General features: G+C 43.9%; 1 long non-coding RNA gene across 1 annotated transcript; it reads left to right on the forward strand.

Moving 5' to 3' along the window:
* Positions 1 to 93: 93 nt before the first annotated feature.
* LOC134736819 (uncharacterized) lies at positions 94 to 23,754 on the forward strand. The gene is made up of 4 exons (XR_010121167.1): positions 94 to 1,964; positions 20,793 to 20,850; positions 21,370 to 21,450; positions 23,601 to 23,754. It is a non-coding gene; the product is annotated as an uncharacterized lncRNA (long non-coding RNA).
* Positions 23,755 to 27,132: the final 3,378 nt, after the last annotated feature.

Consider the following 27,132-nt stretch of genomic DNA (forward strand, 5'->3'; position numbering starts at 1 on the left):
TCCCTGAATTTTTGTTTTAAAGTGAACCCCATATAACACATTTAAAGACTCTGCAGTGAATCCACGACAGGTCTGGATTACTTCTAATCCTGGTGACCCCCTCTTTGAGAGCATGTTAGTCTTTGTCTCTGATCAGAATGCTTAGAAGAATTCCAAAATTGGGTCCAGAGAAGAAAGAGGCAAGTAACTTGTTCTGTCCCACTGGGCTGGTTCTCACCTGTGCCTCTGCCTCAGATCAGCCTCCCCTCATCTTTGGGGGTGTGGGGTACCAGCGCTGACACTGTCCCAAAAGGGCTTTTGTCTTGGTACAGGATGCTACCCCTCTGGCTGCAGCCTGCTCCAGAAAAGGAGTGTTTGCATCTCCATTTCCAAGAAGAGGAAGCATTTTCTTGGCCAGGGAAAGGAGAGTGTCGAGAAAAGTCCTGGGCCTCTCTGGGCCCTATGCCCGCATTTCCCCAGGGCAGACAGTGGAAACAGGCCCTGGGGCTTCTGGACCACAGCTGCCTCTGGGGAATTAGGCGCCAGGTGTCCTTTCTCTCTGGGGAAAGCCCTTCTTCAGGCTTAGAGAAAATAAAACAAAGCAAGTCAGCTGGGAGAGCAGCCTGTGCAGGTGGCAGCTGCCTGGAACCAGGCTCCTTTTCCTCCAGGTTGGCAGCCCCAGCATCCTTCAGCACCTTCCCAATAACAAACCGAGAGCTGGAGAGGTGCTGTGGGGCCTGCCCCGTCTCCATGACAAGGGACCTGAGAGGACGGCCGGAAGAAGTGGGGGGGCCTTTCCTAAGCACATAATCACCGAGCAACCATCAGAATCACCGGGGAGCCTCCTGTGACACAGATTAGGGAGCCTGTCTCCCTCAAGTACCTGATCAGTAGGTGGTCTGGGGTGGGGCCCAAGAATTTGCATGTTTGCTTTGATGATGCTTTGAGGCCCACTTTTCTGATGAAATCAATGGTCTCTGAAAGACCAGAGGCTGCTGCTTGGTTTCCGCCTGCACTTCCTGCCAGCTGTCAGCCTAGGAAAACGCCAGCTTCCGTTTTGGTAGAAGCAAGGAGTGAATGAGCCAAGGGTCCTTCCTGCTTCGCTTCCACCTTCTATTGTACAGAGAAAACTTGGGGCAGGTCCACTTCTTTTCCATGAAGGTCCCCAGTTGGGCAGTGCCCTGAAATCACTTCTAACGCTGATGCTAGGCACCACCTCAGACCTACTGCTCAGACCCTCCAGGGGCAGGGCCCAGGATTGAAGAGGGAAGCCCTGCCCCGCACGTGTTCACCAGGAAGGACCCACAGACTGCTGCTCCTGGAGGCCCCTCAGGGTTTCTGGATGTGTGTTTGTTCCATAAACCCTCAAGAGAGTCACCTGGAGACCTGCTAAAATGCAGGTTCTTGGGCCACATCCTAGACCTTCTGACCGACCCAGGGAGTGGGGCCCAGGAAGCTGCATTTGACAGATAACCCAGTGTGATCATCATGCACACAGGAGTGAGAGAACCAGTGTTCTCCCCGGGCAGAAGGGAAGCTCGTGTGCAGGACACCTCACGCCTCCTTTCCCATTCCCCTGCCAGGCTCTCCCTGCTGACATTGTTTCACGGGAGAGCTGTGAATTCTGAATATTAGATTGCTTCTCACCCCAAGCTCCAAAAGTCCAGGCTGAGCCAAACCATGCTTCAAGTTGTGAGTATTTTGAATAATGAGCCCTTGCTCATTAATCGATCCTGTACTGAAATAGCCCTTGCTGTCCATGCTGTAGCCTGGTGGTTCTCAGGCCGGGCTGCACAGTAGAATCACCTGTGTGGGTGGGGGGTGTCCAGGAGGGATGGTGAGGGAGGTTTAAAAATACCCAGAGATTCTGATTCCACTGGCCTGTGCAGGGGCCCGGACATAGTATTTTGAACTCCCAAGATGCTTCTCGTGCAGCCAGTGTTGAGAACATTTGCTGTAACTATGAAGAGAATATTTCACTCAAGGTACATTTTCTTATTCTCAGATCAGCTGGCTCTTTCCATCCTAGGGCCATGAGCAACTTGCAGGGGGTTTCTTTGGGGGATGTGTGCATGTATGTGTGAATTTAGGGTTCTTTTTTACGTGGCATCCCACACTGGAGTCAGAAATACGACTGCCATTGCAGATTCCTCCCTCTTCATTCCTACATCACCCTCTTCCTCTTCTACTTGGCTCCAATCCTGCTTCAGTATCACCTCATACCCTGCCTGACACTTTCAGTGTCCTCCTAACAACTTTAAATGACTTTGCCCATCATGGCATATCTACTGATCATTTGCCTCTAATAAGGGTCAATTCTGGTATTGGTCTGCAGGATCCAAAAGAAAAACTCGGACCCTTTAAGAGAAAAACAATTAGCTGGACTTGAGAAATCCTCTTAAGACCAAACTCAGGTCCCGTCTGCTCTGACTGGAGTTTGACTCTTAATCTGGTATTGGGCATGGTTTAAAATGACCTGTAATGTTGCAGGTATGCTCTTCAGAGCCAGAAGGAAGTCCCTGTAAGTGAGGGGGACCCATTTTCCCCCATCTCCCAAGTTAAAGCATGGATCTATCCAGATTTTAAATGTGCTTCATAATTGATTTGGCACCTGGTAGAGGGCTAAACATGTTTGCAGTAAGAAATCTCTAATTTCTGAATCCATAGTCATTGGAAAAAGGTATCAGACATTTGTCACCCTTTCCAGTGACTGTAAATTGGGAGTGTTTAACTTAGTAAAAATAAAGGGTAACAAAAGAAATCAATGGACTATGGAATGTGACCCCATTATCAAATAGGACAGATATCCTGGGGAGAGATTACAAATTATGCCCTCTTACAAATGCATGAAACAATAGTGTCATTTAAAATAATGTTCTATCTGATGGGAATGTGTGGGCCTTATTTGGATCCTCATTCAAACAACAAAAAAAAAACTTTAAAATTTTGAGACAATTGGGAATCTGATATATTTTAATATTTGATAATATTTTGGAATTCTCACAAATAGTTGTGATTATGCTACTGTAATGTTAAAATAATTCATATTTTTAGAGACACCTACTGAAATATTTATGGATGGGATCATATGATATCTGGGATTTGCTTCAGGATGATATGAGAGAGAGGAAGTGGATGAGAATCATGTTGAAATAAGATTGGCCATGAGTCAATTATAGTTGAAGCTGAGTGATAAGTCCATGGGGGTTCTTTATACTATTCTGCCTTTGGTATATGTTTGCATTTCTTCATAATAAAAAAGTTTTCAAAAAGAATGTGATATTTTTATTACTAAAAATTGCGATGAAATCTTATCCAAAGTTAGTGCTTTGCATTAGCTTGCACTGGCTTACAGATGCTGAAAGTTTGAGAAATGCTGCCTAAATGGTATGAGGTCTTGAATAGAGGAAGTACCCAATTCCTAAAACATCTAACAAAGAATAAAGAAGAGAAGAACCATGGACAGGTAAAGTTGTCCTGTAAATGTTCTTAATAGAGCATTCACTTCATTGTGTGTTCGGTTGTCCCAGAGGGCTGTGTATTTAAGAGTATCTTCTCTGTAGAGGTTAGGAAGCCTGAGAGTGAGGAGACCAAAGATTTCAGCTTCAAGGTTCTAGTGGGGTATAAATCTTAATAGAGAAGGCTGCGGATGCATAGAATGACTGACTATGGCTTGAATAAATACCTGTTCTAATTCCTGATAGAATATGCAGTATTCATTTATGTACGTACAGAAGGAAATTAGGTTATCAAAGAACTATGCACCTGCACAAATTGTTTGGCTTCAAGGAATTGCTTTTGCTGAATTTCAACAGGGTTTATGCTGTTGTGCCCATATTAAGGAATTGCATTGAAAGAGGTCAGGAAATATGGTCCTACAAAAATGCCTATTACATTTGTTTCAGAAATGTCCCACAGAACCCCACTCCCCCACCCTGGTCCTGCAGGGTAAGCTTTTTCGTTCAGGACCCAGACATGGAGCCTGATAGCCTGGGTTTGAATCTCATTTCTACATCTCACTAACTGTAGTCTTGGGCACATTACTAATTTACTCTTGAATTGTTAGTTTCCTTATCTGTAAAATGAGTGTTATAATAATGTCCACCCCACGAGATTGTCAGGATCAAATAAGAAAATGTCACAGAAGCACTTAACTCAGGACTGGGATCACCCACCTCCCCTCTGGTGTGCATTAGAAAGGCAGAGTTTTCCTGACTTGTACGTTCTGCTTGGTTATATTTCTCATTTCCTTGGCTCCTAGGACTCTTGGCTCATGCCCGCTTGTAGTAACTGAATAACATCATATGATAGATGTTTCCATGTGCTCATCTTATTGCTGGCTCTATCAACTATTTTCCTTGCCTTCTTCATTGCTTATTTTGACCATTTCTTTTCGTCCTTTATGCTGTTACTCTAATAAGCTTGCTCAACTTTTTTATGAGACAAGGGAAGGAGTAAATAACTAGCTAAAGAAGCAACGATCTGTGATTGAGGCCAGGGGAGAGAGAGGGGTTGAGGGATTTGTGGGGTGAATAGCAGAGGACTTTAATGGAGGAACTCCTCTAGAATAATGAGGGAGAGAAAGAGCCAATGGAAACCACCCACTGGACCTCTTAAAAATCACTAATGTTTTACGCCTTCTTTGGTATTCACCATGTATACTACCATGTTTCCTATGTAATAGCAAACCTTAAAACCCTAAAAACAAAAAAGAGGGGCTAGTTGTTTACTTGTTTTGATGACCAGCTTGAGCAGGAAAATGAGGGATCCTTCTTCCTGTTGTAAACACAGAACTGGATCCAGCCTGGTTTTCTTCCATAACTCAGTGGCCTCTGTCTACTCGTACTTCTGTTCCAACTGCCGTCAAAGCATTTCCTGAGAAGAGTCAGTGTTTTCCTGGCCTACAGGATGCTGACTACTGACAGGTGCACAGTGTGCACCAAACATACCACTCACCTCCCCTGGGGTCAGGAAGATGAGTCACATCCACCAGCCCTGGTGGCTTGGAGCCTTGGATCTTTCCAGTATGAATCTAGGAGGGCATAGCCTGGGGTTCTGCAGTGTGGAATACTGCAAGGGCTTTTATCAGGGAGCCAGCCAACGCCTTGGTGACTGATATCTCCCCTAATAACATCTGGAAAGGAAATTGCTCACTAGAGATAAAAAAGAGAATTTCTGCTCTTTGCAATGGAAAATTATTACAGACAACATCAGACCTCAAAAATGAGCTTCCTCAAAGTACGCATCTGTACAATTCCCCCCGAACTCCTTGCTTGGCTGTTTGGAAGGTTTTATAGAAAAACAGTAACCTGGCCAGGTGCAGTGGCTCATGCCTGTAATCCCAGCACTTTGGGAAGCCGAGGCGGATAGATCACCTGAGGTCAGGAGCTCAAGACCAGCCTGGCCAATATGGAGAAACCCCATCTCTGCTAAAAATACAAAAAGTCAGCTGGACATGGTGGTGCATGCCTGTAATCCCAGCTACTCGGGAGGCTGAGGCAGAAGAATCACTTGAACCTGGGAGGTGGAGGTTGCAGTGAGCTGAGACTGCACCATTGCACTATGGCCTGGGCAACAAGAGCAAAAGAAAGAAAGAGGAGAGAGAAAGAGTGAGAGAGAGAGAGAGAAAGAGAGAGAAAGAAAGGAAAGAAAGAAAAAGAAAAAAGAAAAAAGAGAAAGGAAAGAGAGGGAAAGGAGGAAGGAAGGAAGGAAGGTAGGAAGGAAGGAAGGAAGGAAGGAAGGAAGGAAGGAAGGAAGGAAGGAAGGAAGGAAGGAAGGAAGGAACCTAAGGAATTTTCTTTGAAATTCAATGCTGCCATTTGTTTGCTTATGGAGTGGCACAGAGCCCACAGCATTTGGCTCTGCCTCAGAGGCAAACATGGCTACAGGAGCCAAAGAGAAACACAAAGGAGGACACTCTAGGAATGGAACCTATAAGTGGGGACTTCTGGGTGCACATGAGGTCTTGGAGAGCACAGGCAAGGCCTCCCGGTAGCATCACCTGGGCCAGGGCCCTTCTCAAAGAAAAGGGGACTGAGCCATGTGGATGCTTTCCCAGAAAACTGATTTCATTGGCCTACAATGAGGTTTATATTTTATTTGTAGAAGTCTTTTGTTTATTTTTCTTCTTTATCTTTCTTCTCTATTTTAAGTGAGTAGAAAGTTAAAAAAGCCTACTACTATATAAGAAGTCAGATTTAGACATTGAAAAATACATACAATACGTTGGTAAGTGAACAACAATAAAATCACAAATATAGACAACCACCTTTTTGTAGTTTAAAAAAATCAGTAAGAGAGGATGTGAAATGATTTATGCTAAGGAGTTAATGATTGTCTCCTTTGGAAAAAGGAGTAGATTTGGGGTGGGAGGATGAAGAAGGAGAACTTGAATGTCTTAGAATTTTTGGAAAGAGTACAATCTAATTTACAAAGAGTGAGAGAGACTCAATTTAGGAGCTCTGGGCTGGGAGGATTGCTAACACTTTCCTGTGAACTCGGGAAAACTCCTTGAGGTTGGACCATCCGTCCTCTGCTGCCTCTGTCCATAAGGCAAGCCCATCGCCACCCATCAGGATCCAGGGTCGCTCTGCCCTGCTCTGTGTCAGAGCCTCTAGCCCTCCTGATAGCACAGCCACTGCACCTGATGGCACACCATGCACCCCACGCACGTTGTTTCCATCTAATGCCCACAACAATATTGAGGCAAGTGTAGCGGCGACCTTGCTCGACACCTAAGGAACCTGAGATTCAAGAGAGAAGCTAGAAGCAGGGAAGGCTGTGAGCCAGGCCCCTGCATCCACACCCAGGACTCCTTCTCAGCCCCTGTGTCCTCTGGCAAGAGAAGGTTGGCTTGGAGCTGCCTGCCGAGGGCAAGGAGAAGCAGAGAAACACTGCCTGGACACGCATGAGAAGCGCATCACCCCGTGTCACGTTCTATGATGGTTAATTTCATGTGTGAACTAGGCTAGGCCACAGTACTCAGATACTTGGTCATGTGTTGTCTGGATTTTTCCGTGAGGGTATTTTTTAGATAAGATTAACATTTAAGCCAATAGACTTGGAGTAAAGCAGATTACCCTTCGTAATATGCATGAGCTTTATCCAGCTACCTGAAGGCCTTCCAGGAAAAAAAAACTGAGGTCCCCAAAGAGAGGAAAGAAGCCTCTAGGCCCTCTTCAGATTCACATCTTCCCTGGATCTCCAGCCTGCCCATCTGCCCTGCAGTTTTGAGACTTGCCAGCCCCGACAATCTTATGAGCCAATTCTTTAAAGTAAACCTCTCTCTATATATATACACACACAGCCTATTGGCTCTGTTTTCCTGAAGAAGCCTGGCCAAGACACTTTGTTTAAAGCAGAAGGGTGGGTGGACACATTTAATTTAAACTACCTTTCACTGGCATTACCACACCTAGCAGTGAGCATTGCACATCTTATATGCTTCATAAATATTTGAGTGGAAACCAACAATAAGACTAAAATGCTGAATGGCTTTGCCAGATGTAGTATTTATTTAAACTATTGTTTTGTTCTCTCATTGAATGGGAAGGAACTGAAATTATCTTGATGAAATTGTGAGGGGGTAGAGAGGGCTGGGAGCAATGGGTGGTGAGGAGTCCCCCATTTCTAAAGATTCTGTGACCCACATTATTCCAGAAATTCTAGTTTGTGTTTTGTCTTTTTCTTTGTTTTCTTTCTTTCTTTTTTCTTTTTGTAGACAGGGTCTTCCTCTCTCACCCAGGCTGGAGTGCAGTGGTGCGATCATAACTCACTGCAACCTGGAACTCCTAGACTCAAGGGATCCTCCTGCCTCAGCCTCCCGAGTAGCTGGGACTATAGACACACTTGGCTAATTTTGAAGTTATTATTATTGTTTGGTAGGGACAGGGTCTTGCTTTGTTGTCCAGGCTGGAATGCAGTGACACAAACATAGCTCACTGCAACCTGGAACCCTGGCCTCAAGCAATCTTCCTGCCTTGACCTCTCGAAATGCTGGGCTTACAGGCATGAGCCACCATGCCTGGACTGTCTTTTTACTCAGAGTAAGCAGGGACAGGGAAGACCAGAGGGAGAGCTCTAGGACAAGCAATGTTGGCCTCTTCCCCCACCCTAGCTGCCCTGAGCCTCTTGCTGTGCAGGTCCCTCCTTAGGGAGAGGCCTGATCCCATTTTGTCGTTAGTCACAAACACCACTTACTGGCCATTTGCATAAGCTGGGCCCTGCACTGTTCCCTCAGGACTTCCTCAGTATCCTCTGTGGCAGGCACTATTGCTTCCAATTTAACCCTGGGGGAAACTGAGGCTCAGCAATTTTGGGCCATCAGCCCAAGCAGCACAGGATCATAGTCCAAGTTTGTCTTGAAGCTGCTGGGAAGAGGAGAGGTGTCTAGGAGGATGTGCCCTGGATTTCCTTCCCTGGGATCCCCATCCACCTAACCCCACTGCCTTTTCTTTTTTTCTTTTTTCTTTTTCTTTTTTTGAGATCAAGTCTCATTCTGTTGCCTAGGCTGGAGTACAGTGGTGCGACCTCAGCTCACTACAACCTCCGCCTCCTTGGTTCAAGTGATTCTCCTGTTTCAGCCTCCCAAGTAGCTGAGATTACAGGTGTGTGCCACCATGTCTGGCTAATTTTTGTATTTTTTATTAGAGACAAGTTTTCGCCATGTTGGCCAGGCTAGTCTCAAACTCCGGACCTCAGGTGATCCTCCCGCCTTGGCCTCCCAAAGTGTTGGGATTACAGGTGTGAGCCACTACATCCGGTCCGCCACCACTTTTTGAAGAGAAGAGCCTAACGAAGGGATCAAGACTTTGCAACCTAGCTTCACCATCCTCAGAACTCCATCCTAGGTATAGAAGAGTCCTTTTTAATTCCCATTAATATTTCTGGCTTAGTGTCTCCTTAAATGAGTTTCATTCAACACATTTCATTTCCCACAATGTGGCAATCTCATCCCCTATCCCCTTTTACCTAGAACACTCCCTTTTCCCCAGCACTTAGCTCAGCAGTCGCTTCCTCCAGGAGGCTCCCCCGTCCCCTCCTCTGCCCTCTGCCTTCCTCCATGGAACCCTGGCAGTCCCCCAGCTCCACAGTTGTTGCCTTGCATGGTCACCAGGGTAAGACCTCAAGGGCAGGGACACTCCACAGTGTCTGGCAAATGATGGAATGGACAGTGGCCTGGTCCATAGGCCAAACTGGAGGCAAGGCAGCCTGTGGCCTGGAACAGTGACTCAGGCAGGAGGAATGTGGCTCCAGCTGCCTGCAGCTGCGATAAGGAGGACAGGATGGGGCTCTGCAGAGGACATCCTGCAGCAGCCAGGGGACTTTCCATGCAGGAGCACATGTGGAAACCCACAGCCTGAGAGAATCCTGGCCTGCATACTGCACAGAGTCCTTGAGGGTAAGCAAGAAGAAGACTGGAAATGCCATCCCTCTGTCACCAATCCACAGTGCGTTTGGGGAGGAGGCATGGCCAACATCCTGGGCTGCACAGACAGTTTTATTACCACCCTACCTGGCTCCTGCCTTCTGGGGCCCTGCAGCCCATGAATTAATCCCTTTCCAGGCTAGCCTGGGATACATCCATCCCCTTTGGCTCCTAACCCATGGAGTCAAGCCTCAGGCACATTTCTCCTACCAGCCTGGTTTGGGCCATATCTGTGTAATGCTTTTGCCTTCATTTACTTAGGTTGCTCCCTTAAACATGCTCACATTTTAAACATAACCTCTGCCTCCTAAGCAAATACTTATATTCATAAATCACTCCCACCTGAACCACCACCACTGCCACCACCCACAGGATTCCTGGGCTTCCTTGCAGCATAGATAAAAGCCTTTTTGGGCATCCACTTACCAGGCATTGGGTGGGAGCAGGCAGCAGGGCACATCCTCCCTTCTTGGAAGCAATATTTACTCAGCAATCCTTCACTCAGCAGGGTAAATCACTGTGGCTTCCCAGCAGGCATATGATCTCTGCCTGGTTGGGTTTCTCTCCCTTTTCCATGACTGAATCTGAAGCTCAAGCCCCTTTCCCCACAGCCTCTCCCACATGTGCCTGGAAACTGAGGTCTGGCTCATCCTTCAGGGAGCTCCATGCTTCCCTGGTGAGGTAAAAAAAAATCATCCTATTAATGCCCACAGTGATGTCATGTTGACACCGTACCCTTGATAGGATGTGATGAGAATGGTATTTCACCTCTGTGATCTTCTTCCCAACACCCAATAGCCTAATTATGAGAAAAACATCAGACAAATCCCAACTGAAAGGACATTCTAAAAAATACCTGACCAGTAGTCTTCGAAACTGACAAGGTCATCAAAAATAAAGAAGTCTGAAAAGCCATCACGACCAAGAGAAGCTTAAGCAGACATGACAACTAAGTGAAACCTGGTATCCTAGAAGGGACCACGGAACCGAAAAAGGACACGAAGCAAAACATAAGGAAATCTGAATAAACTACAGACTTCAGTTAATAACAACATATCACTATTGGTTCGTTAATTCTAACAAATGTGTCACACTAGTGTTATGATGTGAATAATAGGGGAAACTTGGTGTTGGGGCTGTAGAACTCTGTGTAGTATCTTTGTAACTTTTCTATAAATCTGAAACTGTTTTAAATTTGAAAGTTTATTTTAAAATAATAATAAAGGTTACTGCAGGAAAGAATGGAGCAGCAATTGCTTGGTCAGATGTCATGGAAGAAAATCTTATTCATGAATCCCAAATGCTGCCTTTCAAACTTTAGTTTCGATAAAGTATCAACTAGTTACTAAGTGAGAAATCCACTTTCTTTCTTTCTTTTTTTTTTAACTGCTATTTTAACTATTACACAGTCCACAAGAACTATTATTAATATGTACTTTAAAAATTCTGGTTTGACTTATTCTGATTCAAAATGTAATGTATTACTTGTTAGGACTTGAACAGATTGTGAAAGTTGCTCCTACCTTAAGAAATAGTATTATTTGCAGAACACTCCTTAAAAGAGTTTTTGGAAATGACTCAGAATGCCCACTTACTCCACCACATTCTACCCTGTAGGAATTGTGATAAGGAAGCAGTACTTTCCAGTGATAGCCAGGTGCAATAAACCCAAACAAGGAGATTCCATACCTCATCGTGCATATGCAAAGTCTAGCCCATTCTTTCCTGCAGTAGTTGGTGAGGTTATCAATATGTGTCTGATTTTCATCCATCAAATGTTTCTTGGGCTGCCATTGTTTTATGGGGAGAGGGACGATTTGAGAAGGGGAGAGATGCTCTCAAAGGGAAATTTGGGAAGAAGCTTCTCTTGTTCTCAGTACAAATATCTCAAAATATAACATTAGTGTCTTGATTTGCATATTTGTGGTACATAACACATTATAATACCATTCAAGTTATAAAATACTTTCTTTTTTTTTTTTTTTTTTTTGAGACAGGGTCTCACTCTATCACCCAGGCTGGAGTGCAGTGGTGCCATCTTGGCTCACTGCAACCTCCCTCTTCCAGGCTCAAGCATCCTCTCACCTCAGCCTCCCTGTAGCTGGACTACAGGCACGCACCACCACACCTGGATAATGTTTGTATTTTTTCGTAGAGACAGGGTTTCGCCATGTTGCCCAGGCATGCCTCGAACTTCTGGGCTCAAGTGATCGGCCTGCCTCAGCCTCCCAAAGTGCTGGGACTACAGGCATGAGCCACCACTGCACCCAGCCATAAAGAAATAAACGGAAAAAAAGTCCTGGCAACGGTCTTTGAAAAACTGAAATATACTCCATGAACCCTGCCATGCAGACCTGCCCAACTCTGCAATCTTAGCGTCTCATCGTTTTGTTTTCCCTGTCATGTCTGCAGCTCATCTGTCTCTTGGGCTTCTTCCTATCTCGGTCCTGGTCCCTATCACCTGTGTTCTACTCTTTGCCAGCTTTTTGTCTGGTTTTATGTTCTTCCTTGTCCAGAGCACGACCTTCATCTGTGTATGCGTCAACACAGAAAACCTGACCCAAAAAGGCCAGGTCCAGGAAGGGTGCAGCTCAGCTTTTACTGAGTGTCCTGTATGCCCAGTACTTTGTCAAGTCCTCCTTACGGGTTGTCTCATTTAGTTAGCAATGGATTTGGCATTTCAAGAGGAAACAAGGATTAGAAGGCTCACAGAACAATCAGCCAATCAAAGAAGCCATAGAGCTACTGAGTGACTTCAACATCTCCAAACTCATTTCTGAGTATGGCCCACACTTAGAGAATGATCTGATAGGATTCATCTCTCTGGGCTGTTTCCTCATTTTCCCTTGAGTAGTAACTAGTGAATCAAAGGATCCCCAAGTTAAGCAAAATCCAACTCATCTACTCCTAGTTGAAGGTTCTAATGCTGTTCATTTCCATAAAACAAAGATTTCCCAGAGCCTACAGTGGCTTCCTGTTGGCTACTTAAACAGCACAACATATGGTAAAATCAGACTATTAGTTTCTACAAAAAAAGTTTATATATATATATTAAAAAGGCTTACTAGAATTTTGATTGGAATTGCATTGAGTCTATAGATCAATTGGAAAAGAATGAATATCTTAATATTGAGTTTTCTGAAACATAAACTTGACTCATCCTTCCATTTATTTAGATCTTCTTTAATTTCTCTCAGTAATGTTTTATAGTTTCCAGTATAGAGGGCTTGTGCATATTTTATTAAATTTATTTCTAAATATTTTGTGGTTTTTGGTTGCTATTATAAATGGTCTTTAAAAGATTTATTTACAAGCAGTAGTATTCACTTTTGTGATATGTATTTCTATGTTAGATTCTTTTTTTTTGAAAAATTGGGGTATAAATTACATATATTAAAAAGCCTTTTAAAGTGTCCAACCCAGTGGTTTTTAATATATTCACAAGGTTGTGCAACTGTCATGACTATCTGATTTTTAGAACATTTCTATAATCCCCTCAAAGCAGCCCCCAATCCATTAGTAGTCATTTCCCCCTCCCTCTAGCCCCTGCCAACCACTAATCTGTTTTCTGTCTCTATGGACTTAACTATTCTGTTTATTTTATATAAGGAGAATCATATAAATAGAATGATATAATATGTCACCTTTTGTGTCTAGCTTCTTTCACTTAGAAGGGATAATGTTTTCAAAGTTTATCTTCATTATGGCATATATCAGAATTTCATTCCTTTTTATGGTTGAATAATATTCCATTGTGTGGGTAAACCATATTTTGTTCATCCATTGTCCATCAATGACACTTGAGTTTCTCCCTCCTTTTGGCTATTATAAATACTGCTGCTATAGACACTCATGTACAAGTTTTTGTTTGAATACTTGTTTTCAGTTCTTTTGAGTATATATCTAGGAGTGAAATTGCTGAGTCATATTATAATTCTGTGTTTAACTTTTACGGGAACCACCAAACTGTTTTCCACAGAGGCTGCATCAATTGACATTCCCACTAGCAATGGATGAGAGTTCCAATTTTTCCAGACGCTCACCAACACTTGTTTATTTTGGTTTTGTTTTCGTTATAGCCATCCTAGTGGGTGCGAAGTAGCATCTCAATGTGGCTTGACTGCATTTCTCTAATGAGTAATGATGTTGAGCATTTTTCATGTGCTTATTGGCTATTTGTATATCTTTGTTGGAGAAATATCTGTTCAAGTTCTTTGGCCATTTTAAAATTGGGTTGTCTTTTTGTTGTTGAAATGTAAAGTTCTTTAGATATTCTGAATACTAGATCCTTACTAAATATATGATTTGAAAATATTTTTCCCATTTTGAATGTTGTCTTTTCATTTTTTGGATAGTATCTTTTGGTGCACCAAACTTCAAAAATTTTTTTGAAGTCCAGTTTATCAATTTTTTATTTTGTTGCCTGTGCTTTTGGTGTCATATCCAATAAGTCATTGCCAAATCCAATGTCACAAATATATTTTTGCTGCTTTCTTGTAAGAGTTATACAGTTTTAGCTCATATGTTTAGGTCTTTGATCCATTTTGAGTTAATTTTTGTATATAGTGTAAGATAAGGGTCTAACTTCATTCCTTTGCATGTAAATATTCCATTTTTCTGGCACCATTTGTTGTAAGAACTGTCATTTCCCCATTAAATGATTCGGCATCCTTGTCAGAAATCAATTGTCCATATATGTGAGGGTTTATTTCTGGGCTCCCAATTCTATTCCATTGGTCTATACGTCTGTTCCCATGCCAGTACCACACTGTTTGATTAATGTCGATTTTTAGTAAGTTTTGAAATCAGGAAGTGTGACTCCTCCAACTGTGTTCTTTTCAAGATCATTTTGGTTATATGCGTTACCTTAAGATTCCATTTGAATTTTCGGATGGGTTTTTCTATTTTTGTAAAAAATATCTTTGGGATTTTGATAGGAATTGCATTGAATATGTAGATCGCTTTGGGTAGTACTATCATATTAACAATATTAAGTCTTCCAATCCATAAACATGGACTGTCTTTCCATTTATTTAGATTTTCTTTAATTTCTTTCAGCAATGTTTTGCAGTATTCAGTGTACAAGTCTTTTGCCTCCATGGTTAAATTTATTCCTAAGGATGCTATTCTTTCTGATGCTAGTATAATAGAATTGTTTTCCTAATTTCATTTTCAGATCATGCATAACCACCACCATAAACATGATTCCAACACCCCAGAGTATTCCCTCAATCTGACCTTTTGTAAAGCGGTGTTTTTTAAAATTTAACTTTCCAATTGCTTGTTGCTAGTGTATAGAAATACAACTGATACTTTTATATTGGCCTTGTATCCTGAGACCCTGTAAATTCACTTATTAGTTCTAGACAGTTTTAATTCTTTCTTTCCAATCTTTATGCCTATTATTTCTGTTTTGTTTTGTTTTTTAAACAGGGTTTGGCTCTGTCACCCAAGCTGGAGTACAGTGTCTTGATCCCAACTCACTGCACCCTCCACCTCCTGGGCTCAAGTCATCCTCCCACCTCAGCCTCCCAAGTAGCTGGGACTACAGGTATGAGCCACCACAGCCCGCTAATTTTCTTTTCTTTTCTTTTTTTTTTGGAGGGTGCAGGGAGCAGAGTCTTGCTCTGTTGCCCAGGCTGGTCTCAAACTCCTGAGCTCAAGTACTTCATACACCTTGGCCTCCCAAAGTGCTAGGATTACAGGCATGAGTCACCATGCCTATTACTTCTTTTTTTTGAGACAGTCTTGCTCTGTTGCCAGGCTGGAGTGCAGTGGCATGATCTCGGCTCACTGCAACCTCCGCCACATGTGTTCAAGCGATTCTCCTGCCTCAGCCTCCCAAGTAGCTGGGACTACAGATGCATGCCACCACGCCAAGCTAATTTTTATATTTTTAGTAGAGACGGGGTTTGACCATGTTGGCCAGGATGGTCTTGATCTCTCCACATCATGATCCACCTGCCTCAGCCTCCCAACGTGCTGGGATTACAGGTGTGAGCCACTGTGCCCGGCCTATTATTCCTTTTTTTTTGCCCTTTTGTCCCAGTGGATAGTGATGTCCAGTACAGCGTTGAATCAAAGTGGTAAAATTGTACATCCTTGCCTTGTTCTCCACGTTAAGGTGAAATTTTGAAGATTTCACTATTACGTATGATGTAAGCTGTAGGTTTTTATTTATTTATTTAGAGACAGGGTCTTGCTCTGTCACCCAGGCTGGAGTACAGTGGCATGATCCACTGTAGCCTGACCTCCCAGTCTCAAGAAGTCCTCCCACCTCAGCCTCCCAGATAGCTGAGACCACATGCACATGCCACTATACACTGCTAATTTTTTATTTTTTGTAGACATGGGGTCTTACTATCTTGACCAGGCTGGTCTCAAACTCCTGGGCTCAAGTCATCCTCCTGCCTCAGCCTCCCAAAGTGCTGTGATTACAGGCATGAGCCACTGCACCTGGCCTAACTGTAGGCTTTTTTTTGAAATGTCTTTTATCAGGTTGAGGAAGGTCCCTTCTGTTCCTAGTGTACTGAGAGTTTGTATCATGAAGAGGTATTGAATTTTGTCAAATGCTGTTCCTGTATCTATTGAGATGGCTGTATGGGTTTTCTCTTTTTTCTGATAATGTGATGAATTATATGGATTTATTAATATTGAAATAATAAAATGACACTGCATTCTTTGGAAAAACTTCGCTTGGTCATGTTGTATTATTCTTTTTAAAAAATGCTGGGTTCAATTTGCTAATATTTTGTTAAAGGATTTTTGTGTCTATATTCATGAGGAATATTGGTCTGTGGTTTTCTTTTCTTGTAATGTTTTTTTGTCTGGTTATGGTATTAGGATTGTGCTGGCCAAAACATTTAAAAATTGGGAAATGATTTCCTCCTCCCCTATTTTCTGAAACAGTTTATGTGCAATTGGTATAATTTCTGCATTGCAAGTTTGATAGAATTTAGTGGAGCCATCGGTGACTGAAGTTTCCTTGCAAGTAATTGCACATTCAATTTTTAAAATCAACTTGGAGATTTTCAGATTTTCTATTTCTTCCTGTGTCAGTTTTGGTATGTCGTTTTTTTAAGGTATTATAAATATATTTAATATACTTGCTTGGCATCCATCTACAGACCTTACATAAGTTGTTTGAAACCCAGCCATACCCCACCCCCTTTAGCATAGTTAAAACTTCCCCTTCCTGTGATGGTTATTTCTGATATAGCCCACTTGTTCTTCATCCCACTGACCCCAAATCCAACACACCTCATAGCTGCTAACCATGATAAAACCTAATGATCAACACCAGAATCATGAAAATAAGTTCCCCTCTTTGCACATATTTTCTTTAAATTAGGTAATCCACAATCCCTGTGAGAAAGCCTAAAGGGTAACACCTATGGACATTAATATAGGCATAGCCTCATAGGTCCTCCCTCCTACCCTTTTCCCTCTCCTTCTCCTTCCCCATTTCCCTCTCCCTCTTCCCCATCACTTGCTGGTTGAACTCCCTACTACCTCTACACTTCCCATCAGCCTCCCATCAGCACCCCTAACCTCCCTGGGAACTATAAGTAATAAATTCCTTCTATCCCATGCATTTTTGGTTACACTTCTTCGTCGTGCCTCACCTGACCCACACACTTGAACCTAACTTTACCCTAGTCAAGGCTCTCCTAGAGAGTGGATATCTTGGCTTACAGCCAACTTTCCAGAGCGAGCCCTCAAAACGAAATTAGATCAGGTGTAGTGGCTTACACCTGTAATCCCAGCACTTTGAGAGGCCAAGGCAGGCAGACCATTTGTGGTCAGAAGTTCAAGACCATTCTGGGCAACAGAGCAAGACCCTGTCTCTACCAAAAAAAAAAAAAGAAAAAAAAATACAGCACAAGGAATTTGCCTATCTTGTCTAAGTCGTCAGTATTCTTGAGGATAAAGTTGTTCAAAATCCTTTATTTAATGTTTCCATGTCTGCAGCGTTGCCAGTAATAACCTCCTTTTGTTCCTGATGTTTGGAATTTATTTTCTATCTTGTTAACTTGCTCAGTCTGATGTCATTTTCTATCAGCCTTAATTAAGGATTTTCTTTACCATTTCTTGGAGTGCAAATCTGCTGTGGATGACTCCTTTTGTTTAACCAAAATGCTTTTACTTTTGCCTTGATCTTTAAAAGATATTTTGGTAGTTTATAGATTCTGGGTTGCAAGTGTTTTTCTTTCAGCACTTTAAATATTTTGTTCCATTGTCCTCTGGCATTTGTTGTTTCTGACGAGATGTCAGCCCTAATTTTTTTTATGTATATAAAGTGTCTTTTTTTTTCTTTGGCTACTTGAAAGATTTTTGTATTTAACTTATGCTTTTCAGCATTTTGATTATGAAGTGCCTGGATGTGATTTTCCTTGTATTTATTCTGCCGTGACTTGCTCAGCTTCTTGGGTCTGTGGGCTTATGTTAGTCTTTGTGAACTATGACGAAAAGCTTGGCTGCCTCTCATTCACATAGTCTTCCTCTGTGGCCAGTCTGCTCTTCAGCAGACTAGGTGCTGGCCTCCACTGGGCCTTTTGACTCAACCATGACGGGCTCATCACCACCTGAAATTCAGTTAATCAGGGCTTCTTTGTATCTGCCACTTATCACCAAATGGAAAAGTAGGATTTTTGTTTCCTCTAGTTTCATCTTGTGACCATGATGGCGAAAACCTTTTGCATTCTTCCTCCTAACTCTGAAGCAGAATTCCTGGCATTTTCTTATCCTCCTCATTCTGCATACATGGAGGGATTGTACTTTCTACCTTATAAAAGTGAGGTGTGGCCATGTGACTTGATTAACCAACGAAATGTGAAGGGCATGAAATATCCTCCTTCTGGGCAGAATATTTAAGCCTTGTGTGTGATTGGGCACCATCACTTCTCTCTGTGTGATCAGCTGATAACAGCCCCCCAGAGAAATCCACATGTTAGTCCCTAGAACCTGTGAATATGTTACTTCACATGGCAATAAGTATGCTGCAGATGTGATTAAGAATCTTGAGATAGGCAGATTATCCTTGATTATCCAAGTGGGTTCAACATCATTACAAGAGTCCTTATAAGAGAAAGTAGAAGAGTAAGAGAATAAGAGTAACAGAATAAGAGAAGATATGACCTTGGAAGCAGAAGTTGGAGAAGGAGAAGTTGGAGAAAGGGAAGATGCTACATTGCTAGTTCTGAATATGGAGGGAGGAGTACTGAAACAAGGAATGCAGGTGGTCTCTAGAAGATAGAAAAGACAATAAAAAGGATTCTCTCCTAGGGCCTCCAGAAGGAAGACAGCCCTGCCAACATCTCTTTATTTTATTTTATCATTATTATTATTTTTTTTTAGACGGAGTCTTGCTCTGTCTCCCAGGCTGGAGTGCAGTGGCGTGATCTCTGTTCACTGCAACCTCTGCCTCCCAGGTTTAAGCAATTCTCCTGCCTCAGCCTCCCTAGTAGCTGGATTACAGGCATGTGCCACCATGCCTGGCTAATTTTGGTATTTTTTGTAGAGATGGGGTTTTGCCATGTTGGCTAGGCTGGTCTCAAACTCCTGACCACAAGTGATCCACCTGCCTCCGCTTCCCAGAGTGCTGGTATTACACACATGAGCCACCATGCACAGCCCCACCACCTCGATTTTAGCTCAGTGAGGCCCAATTCAGACTTTGACCTCTACAACTATATATAATACATTTGTGTTGTTTTAAGCCACTTAAATTTGATATTAATTTGTTATAGCAGCAATAGGAAATAAATACATGCTGTCATGAGAACAGCAATGCTCCTGGTGGGAAAGGCTCTGTCACCTGCACTCCTGAAGGCAGGTGACACTCAGCAAAGCAGAGCCCCCACCTGACCATGGTGGATGGAGTATGAGCAAAAAATGAGACTTTGGAGGTCTGGGCGCAGTGACTCAAGCCTGTAATCCCAGCACTTTGGAAGGCTAAGGAGGGCAGATCACTTGAGGCCAGAAGTTCAAGACTAGCCTGGCCAACATAGTGAAACACCGTCTCTACTAAAAATACAAAAATTAGCTGGGCGAGGTTGTGCTTGCTTGTGATCCCAGCTACTCAGGAGGCTGAAGCAGGAGAATCTCTTGAACCTGGGAGGGGGAGGTTGCAATGAGCCGAGATCGCACCACCGCACGCCAGCCTAGGCAACAATGTGAGACTCTATCTCAAAAAAAAAAAAAAAAAAAGAAAGAAAAGAAAAAAAGAAATAAGGCTTTGTTTTTTTTAAGCAACCGAGATTTTGCAGATATTTGCTTTTATAGCATAGCTACATGTCAATACAAACACCATCAAATGCCATGTAAAGGATTTAAATCTATCTAACTTTGCTGTGGGACTTGAAAATTTTTTTTCAATGGGCTGTGAACCCTTTTTCAGGCCCTAGAAGTGATGAAGTATTGGATTATTCTGGCAGGAATCTTACAAATGGTTGAGAATTTATAAACCAAAAAGTACTCGAGACAAGTCTCAATCAGTTTAGAAGTTTATTTTGCAAGATTGAGGATGCACGCCTGGGAGACAGGTCTGTGCCTTTCTTCAAAGATGATTTTGAGAGTTTCAATATTTAAAGGAGAAAGGGCAGATATTGAGGAAAGAGGAAGAAATTTTAAAAAGCTGTAGGTAGATAAGAGTCAAATGACTGTTCTTTTGAGTCTTTGATCAGCTGTTCACATGTGAGAAGGGTAGAGAAATAGTCACTTATGCATTCATCTAGCTCAGTGAATCTGCATTTTTACATAAGATGAAATAAGCATAGGGCAGAGGAAGCAATCAGATATGCATTTGTCTCAGGTGAGCAGAGAGATGACTTTGAGTTCTGTCCTTCATCCCATACCCATGAAGATAAGCTATCAATTCACATTGTCAGGGTGAAATTCAACAGAACTGTTCCAGGGTAAAGATCTCGGGGCCCACGAGAAATTTCCTAGTGGGCAAATTATGAGGGAGATAGGTTTGCATGACACAGTTTCCAGCTTGACTTTTCCCTTTGGCTTAGTGAGTTTGGGATCCTGAAGTTTATTTTCTTTTCATAAATTAACTCAGCAAGTTGGTTGGGGACTTTGTGTGTTGTGGCTCCTCAGTTCCATAGGGGATAAATACAGAGATTTATGATGTTCTGCTTCTTATCTCAGGGAGTGGGCAGTTTAACTGGAGGGAGAATCTATGGATGCATGAAGCCCAGGGAGCAATAGGTGGTATGGATTGAAGTCACTTCCGAGGGCCCTGATAACAGTGAAGAAGAGTTACTATGGGAAAAAAAAACTCGTTGAGAGAAGATAGCCTCTCTTAATCAGTAATAAGTTTTATCAAATGTTGCTGTTCAATGGGTCAGAGAGCTACAGTCTTCATTTTACTTTATTTCAGAACAAGTCAAATGACAAAAACAAAACTCCAGGCTGAAATCATAGGCTTCTACAAGCAGGTATGCTTCAGGGTTTGTCCTGGGGCCGGTGTACATATAACCCTGTATTTCCTTTGCTTATCTGTAGAACAGAGCGGTAAATGTTCTCAAAGACCACCTTATGATTCTAAAGTATTGTAATAAGGACTTGGCAGTTTGCAGAAGGATAAAACATTCATTGCACTGGATCCTAAGGTAGCAAGGAATGCATTACATTTTTTAGAGCTTTCTCTCATAATCATAGGATACAAATCCTCAAAAAAGATCTAATGAATCATCGAATCTAATGCCCTATGAGGACCAGAGGGTCCAGAAAAACCCTGGGGGTGAGAGTTGTCTTCTAGGTTCTGAGATGAATAATTCCAGGGGCTGCATGGCACTGGGTTGGGGATGAAGACAGCCAGCCGAGTGAGAAAGAGTGTGAACCAGGAAGAGATAGATTAAGCAGAGACAAGGGAGGAATGCCCTAGGGAGAAGAAGAGGGGTCCTTAGCATGACTGTGGGTTGGGTCCATTGTCACAAAGCCTGTTCTGTCTCCAGGTGCCTGGACTTGGAGAACCAGGAGGTGAGGGGACTGACTGCTTGAAGATCACGTGGAGGAGGAGTCTGATCCAGGCCCAGGTGGGCATCCATCCTTTTCCTTCTTGGCCCAGTGAAGACTACCCATGGACCCCCATTTACGAGCCTTGGGGGCCTTTGCACTAGCTCTTCTTTCTGGTTGTAAACTTCTTACCCCACATGCCCTTGGCTCACAATAGCTCATCCTTCTTTTCTCGACTGTCACCTCCCACACAAGGATTCCCTGACCACAGTTGTACATGACCCATCTATCTTGCCACTGCCCATTCTTTTTTTTTGAGGAGGGGACTGGGGGACACAGTTTCACTCTTTCATCCATGCTGGAGTGCAGTGGTGTAATCTTGGCTCACTGAAACCTCTGCCTCCCAGGTTCAAGTGATTCTCTTGCCTCAGCCGACCCAGTAGCTGGGATTACAGGCAAGCACCACCACACCCAGCTAATTTTTGTGTCTAACAGAATTTCGCCATGTTGACCAGGATGGTTTCAAACTCCCGACCTCAAGTGATCCACCTGCCTCGTCCTCCCAGAGTGCTGGGATTACAGGCGTGAGCCACCGCACCTGGCCTAAATCATTTTTTATTTTTTTAAGAATATCGTGACTTGACCAAAGGCTTGAGTCTTCTTTGCTCCCTCCCACTAGGTGTGGAAGCAGACATCCCCTCCATGGCTGGGAGAGTGGGCTGCAGAGGATCTAGGTTGTCATCCCTACCCCACAGGAGTCAGGGCAGGGGTCACACATTTCTGTTTAAGCTTCTTCTTGGGTTATCCCTCCCAGAGAGACAGGAGAGCAAGGAGCTCAGCGTTACAGCATCCATTCCCCCAACCGCCCCCCACCTCCCTCCCATCCCCGCCACACACACACCCCTACAGAGATCCTCCGGGGACATACTGCTCAGACATCTGCCACAATATGTGTCACCCCCTCACTGGGCTCCCCCAGTGTAAAAGGACAGGCACTGCAACTCCTGTCCCATCCACGCTTAGGGGCATTGCCCTAGGCCAGGACCAGAGGACTCTGGACACAGTGAGACCCAAGATGCTGAATCTTGATGTCAATTTAGGATCTGTTTGCAGCCTCCCAAGGTCATGCCCAATTGCTGGAAGAACTCATGGCTACAACTCTGTCTCTCTCTCTCACACACACACACACACACCACACACACACACACACACACACACACACACACACACACACATGCCCCCATGGCCTCTTTCCTGAAGCAGGTGGCTCTCCCTCTGGTCTGCAACAGCTTCTAAGTTTGCCGAGCTGCCCTGCACTTCCAACCCACATGCTGGCTTGCTCTCCATTCAGCAGCAGCAAGAGCAGCAGGCCTCTAATTTTGGTTGCTAGACACGTTGTGGATCTTTCAGAGTCTGGGTTTAGAGACAGACACCAGGGAGGCATAGTGCCAGAGACAGAGATGGCAGCTGGGATTGCCAACCCAGGGGCGGGCTTCCCATGGTGCCATGAAAAAGCGAGGAGACAAATCTCCTTATGCCTCTGCCTCCCTTCCCTTCTCCCTCCACTTCTTCTCAGACTCCACGTATGGCATCTCATGCAAGTGCCACAGCAGCCCCGCATAGCATTTGCTGTATCATCCCCATTGCACCAGGGAGGGAAGGAAACAGATGATGCCCAGTCTTTTCATATGCCATCCATGATACACCGATGGCCCACCTCTCCTTCTGTCCAGGTCTCAAACCTAAGGGCCAGCACACAGCTCCTGTGTCTGCACATCAACCTTGCTGGGAGTTGTAGCTTTATTTGGAAGGAAACTGCATAGCATAACATCCCACATTCTTAGCTGAGTCTTTGCCAGGGCAGGGGTACTCAAGGTGCCCTGACTTCTTTATGGCCTAGTCCCCACCCAGAGCAGTGACTGACGTGGTGCATGAGCAGACCTTAACCAAATTGATGCCCAAGGAATCCTTGGCCTTTACTTAGGAAAGTCAAACACCGTTTCCTGGGGAGCTGCTGTGGACTGACTTGTGTTACCCCAAAATTCATATGTTGAAGCCCTAACCCCAAATGTGACTGTATTTGGAGATAGGGCCTATAAGGAGGTGATTAAGGTTAAGTGGAGTCGGGGTGCTGATAGGATTTGCGTCATTATAAGAGAGCTTGTTCTCTCTCTCTCTCTCCCCTCTCTCTCCCTCTCTCTGTCACTCTGTCTCTTTGCTATGTGTGCAGGCACCGAGGAAAGGCCACGCAAGGGCATAGGGAGAAGGGCAGCTGTCTGTAAGCCAGAAAGAGCCTTCACTAGAAACCAAATCAGCCAGAACCTTCATCTTGGACTTTCCAGCCTTCAGAGATGTGAAAAAATAAATTTCTGTTGATTAAGCTACCCAGTCTATGGTATTTTGGTAAGGCAGCCCAAGTAGACTAACATAGGCGCCACCATGACCCTGGCCCAGTATGGCCTGGCCCATAAATCCAGGCTCTGGGGCCTCTGATGGACTCTGAAGACAATGGTCTTCCCTGTGGTTCTTGACCCAGGGCTGCAGGCCTGCGTTTCCTCCCATCCATGTCCTGCACTGCTCACTAAGCATTTATAGTTTAGTCTTTGAAGACTTCCTGGAAATGACTTCTGCTTTTCTTCCACAAATTGATAATCTTCCCCAGAGATTGTACTGAAGCCTGCAATGAAACTTCCTCAGACCCTCACCTTCTGCCCTAAGACACTGTAAAGAGACCACAGTGATTGCTCCCTGTAGTTCCCATGATGCTCTGGAAGGAAGCCCAGAGCTGCCAGGACAGGTCCGGGTGGCACTTGGTATGGTGTGGGTCGGGGCAGGGGCAGGCTTGGGCTCGGGTTGGAGAGTAACACTGAGGTGTGCACCCTGGTATAGACCACACCCTGGGCCCAGACACCCTCCCCTTCCTCCAGTTGCCCAGGAATGAGTTGCGGCTCTTTGCAGAGCGTGGCGGTATATTGAACTGAGTCTGTACCTCTGTCTCCACTGTAAAGGAGGCTGATGCTTCTGGGCCGAGACCTCATTGGTTCAGTTAGTTTAATGGATTCAGCTTAGCGTGGGAGGAGAAGGGAAAAGAAAAGGAGGGATAACACGGGGGAGAGAAAAAGGCAGGGGAGAAAAGTGGGGAACAGGAGTTGCAGGAGAAAGCACAGTGGCCTTCAAATCCCACAGCACAAGGCTAGGAGGGGACACAGACCTCTGCACTCAGTGATACTCAAGCCGTCTCTCCAGTCTTTGGTTTCCTCTTCAGATAATGAGACATGTGAGTTCCCAACGCCCAGAACCACCGTGCTCCAGACATCCACCACACTGATTGAAGCACATGGGCTTTACTGCTGGGGCCAAATAGCAGACAGGAAGAGGGCTTATAGAGACAAAGCCTCTTAGAGCCTTGGCTCACTTTAGATTGTTTGTGAACTTTTTTTTCAGCCTAGCATGTTTTTTAAAAAGCAGCACAATAATCGGGCTGACATCATCTGGCATTAGTGGGAACACTATAAATATTTCTATTTTGAGTAAGGCCAAAACATTATTTTACAATATCATTTAATCATTTCTTCCAGCATTCACCTAATCACTACAAATGTCAAACAAATGTTTGAAATGAAAGGAACTGATATGTTAAGAAATAAATAAATTTATGGTAATAGCAACCACCCCCGGTCAGGCTAAGTACATAAGGTTCTGGATTTCTTCCAGGGGCTTCCACAGAGCCCAGGAATGTTTTTGCCATTCACTTATACAGCTGAGCTGACCAGTTGCTGTGACAGGGAGCTTTGTTTATTTGGTTTTCACTTTTCGGCATGAAATACAGTTCTGTTTTGATTCTCCCACCTCTAGGGGTCTCTGAATGTTTCTAACTAGAATGTTTCTGCTCATTTGCAAAAAGTCTTGCTCCCCTGGGACTGGTGGGTGCCTGAAACTGCTGGTGAGGTGAGGGTCTTCTTGGACCACAGCCCTGCTTGGTCATCTCACAACTCAGGAGTGTTTCTGGAGTTAGAACTTTCCTGAGGTGTTAAGTTTTCACGAAAGATAGCACTAACTTGACTTTTGAACTCAATGTGATTTTCTTGTAAATCTAGCAAAGTGCTTCATCTGGGGAATTCTTGCACAGGTTCTGTCTTGTCATCATCACCGCATTACACAGTTTGTGGGCATGTTGGCTTTTGTGTGCGCTGGTGATTCCAGCAAGCTTTCCCCTAATATACGAACACTGGTCAGACGTCTGACTTCATATCTGGCGTCTGCATCAGTGCTTCTAAAAAGCAAGCAGGTGAAAGGTATCAGATGTTTGGGGAAGGGGCTAGGGGCCGAGGAGAGTACAGTTCAAAATAAAATAGCCACAGCTTCCTTAAAAAGTAAATACGTAGGGCTGGGTACAGTGGCTCACACCTGTAATCCCAGTGCTTTGGGAGTCTGAGGCAGGAGGATTGTTTGAAGCCAAGAGTTTGAACAACCTGGGCAATAAAGCAAGACTCAGTCTCTATAAAAAATTTTTAAATTAGCCAGGTACAGTGGTATGTGGCTGTAGTCCCAGCTACTTAGGAGGCTCAGTTGGAAGGATCACTTGAGCTCAGGAGTTTGGGTCTCCAGTGAGCTATGATGGCACCACTGCACTCCAGCCTGGGTGACAGTGAGACCCTGTCTCTAAAAAAAAAAAAAAAAAAATTTTTTTAAGTAACTATGCAACTAACAGGTGATCCAGCAATTGTTGTCTTAGGCATTTATCCCAGATAAATGGAAACTTGTATTCAGATTAAAACATACACATGAATTTTCATAGCAGCTTTATCTATAGTGGCCCCAAACTAGAAACAATCTAGCTGTCTTCCAGTTGGAGAATGGTTAAACAAACTGTGGTACATCCATACCACGAAATACTACTCAGCAATAAAAAGAAACTGACTACGGATACACACAACAACTGATAAATCTCCAGGATTTATTCTGAGTGAAAAAAATCAATCCCCAAAGTTTGCATACTACATGATTCCATTTATGTAACATTTTTGAAATGACAAAATCATAGAAATGGAGAAGAGGTGACGGGTTACCAGGGTTTACGGAGGGAGTGGCACAGGAGCAAAGTGTTTGGTTACAAACTGGAGACATGGGAATCCTTGCAGTGGTGGAAATACCTGGTGTCTTAACTGTATCAATGTCAATATCCGGGTTGTGCCATTGTACATAGGTTTACAAGATTTACCACTGGGGGAAACTGGGTAAAGGGTATGAGGCATCTTTCTGCATTCTTACAACTGCATGTGAATCTACAGTTATCTCACAATGAAAAGTTTAATTAAAAAAAAACTAGGGTGCCCAAGGTGGGCTCACTGAGAGGGTGACATTTCAGCTAATACTTGAAAGAGGTGAAAGAGACGGCCATGCAGGTATCTGGGGAGACAGTGTCCCTGGCAGAGGCCCCACTTCAGGTGAGCACCTGGCCTGCTCAGTGGCACTAAGGGATTGGTGTGATGAACAAGGTGATGCATCAGGGACATAGCTGGGGCTGGACCCAAGGGCCCCAGAAGGCATGGTAAGGTCCTGGGCTTTTACTGTTAGTGGTCTGGGGAGCCTCAGAGGGTTCTGAACAGCAGAGTGACGTGGGCTGACTTTGGTTTCAACAGATTCCTCTGACTGCTGAGTAACTAGACTGTAGGGGCCCATGGGGGATAAAGCTGGCATCACTGTTAGACATTTCACCACAAGTGGGCAAGGGAGTAAAATAGTGAGGAATAATAATGAAT

Source organism: Symphalangus syndactylus, chromosome 1, assembly GCF_028878055.3.
Source record: "Symphalangus syndactylus isolate Jambi chromosome 1, NHGRI_mSymSyn1-v2.1_pri, whole genome shotgun sequence".
In the NCBI taxonomy this organism is placed as follows: domain Eukaryota; kingdom Metazoa; phylum Chordata; class Mammalia; order Primates; family Hylobatidae; genus Symphalangus; species Symphalangus syndactylus.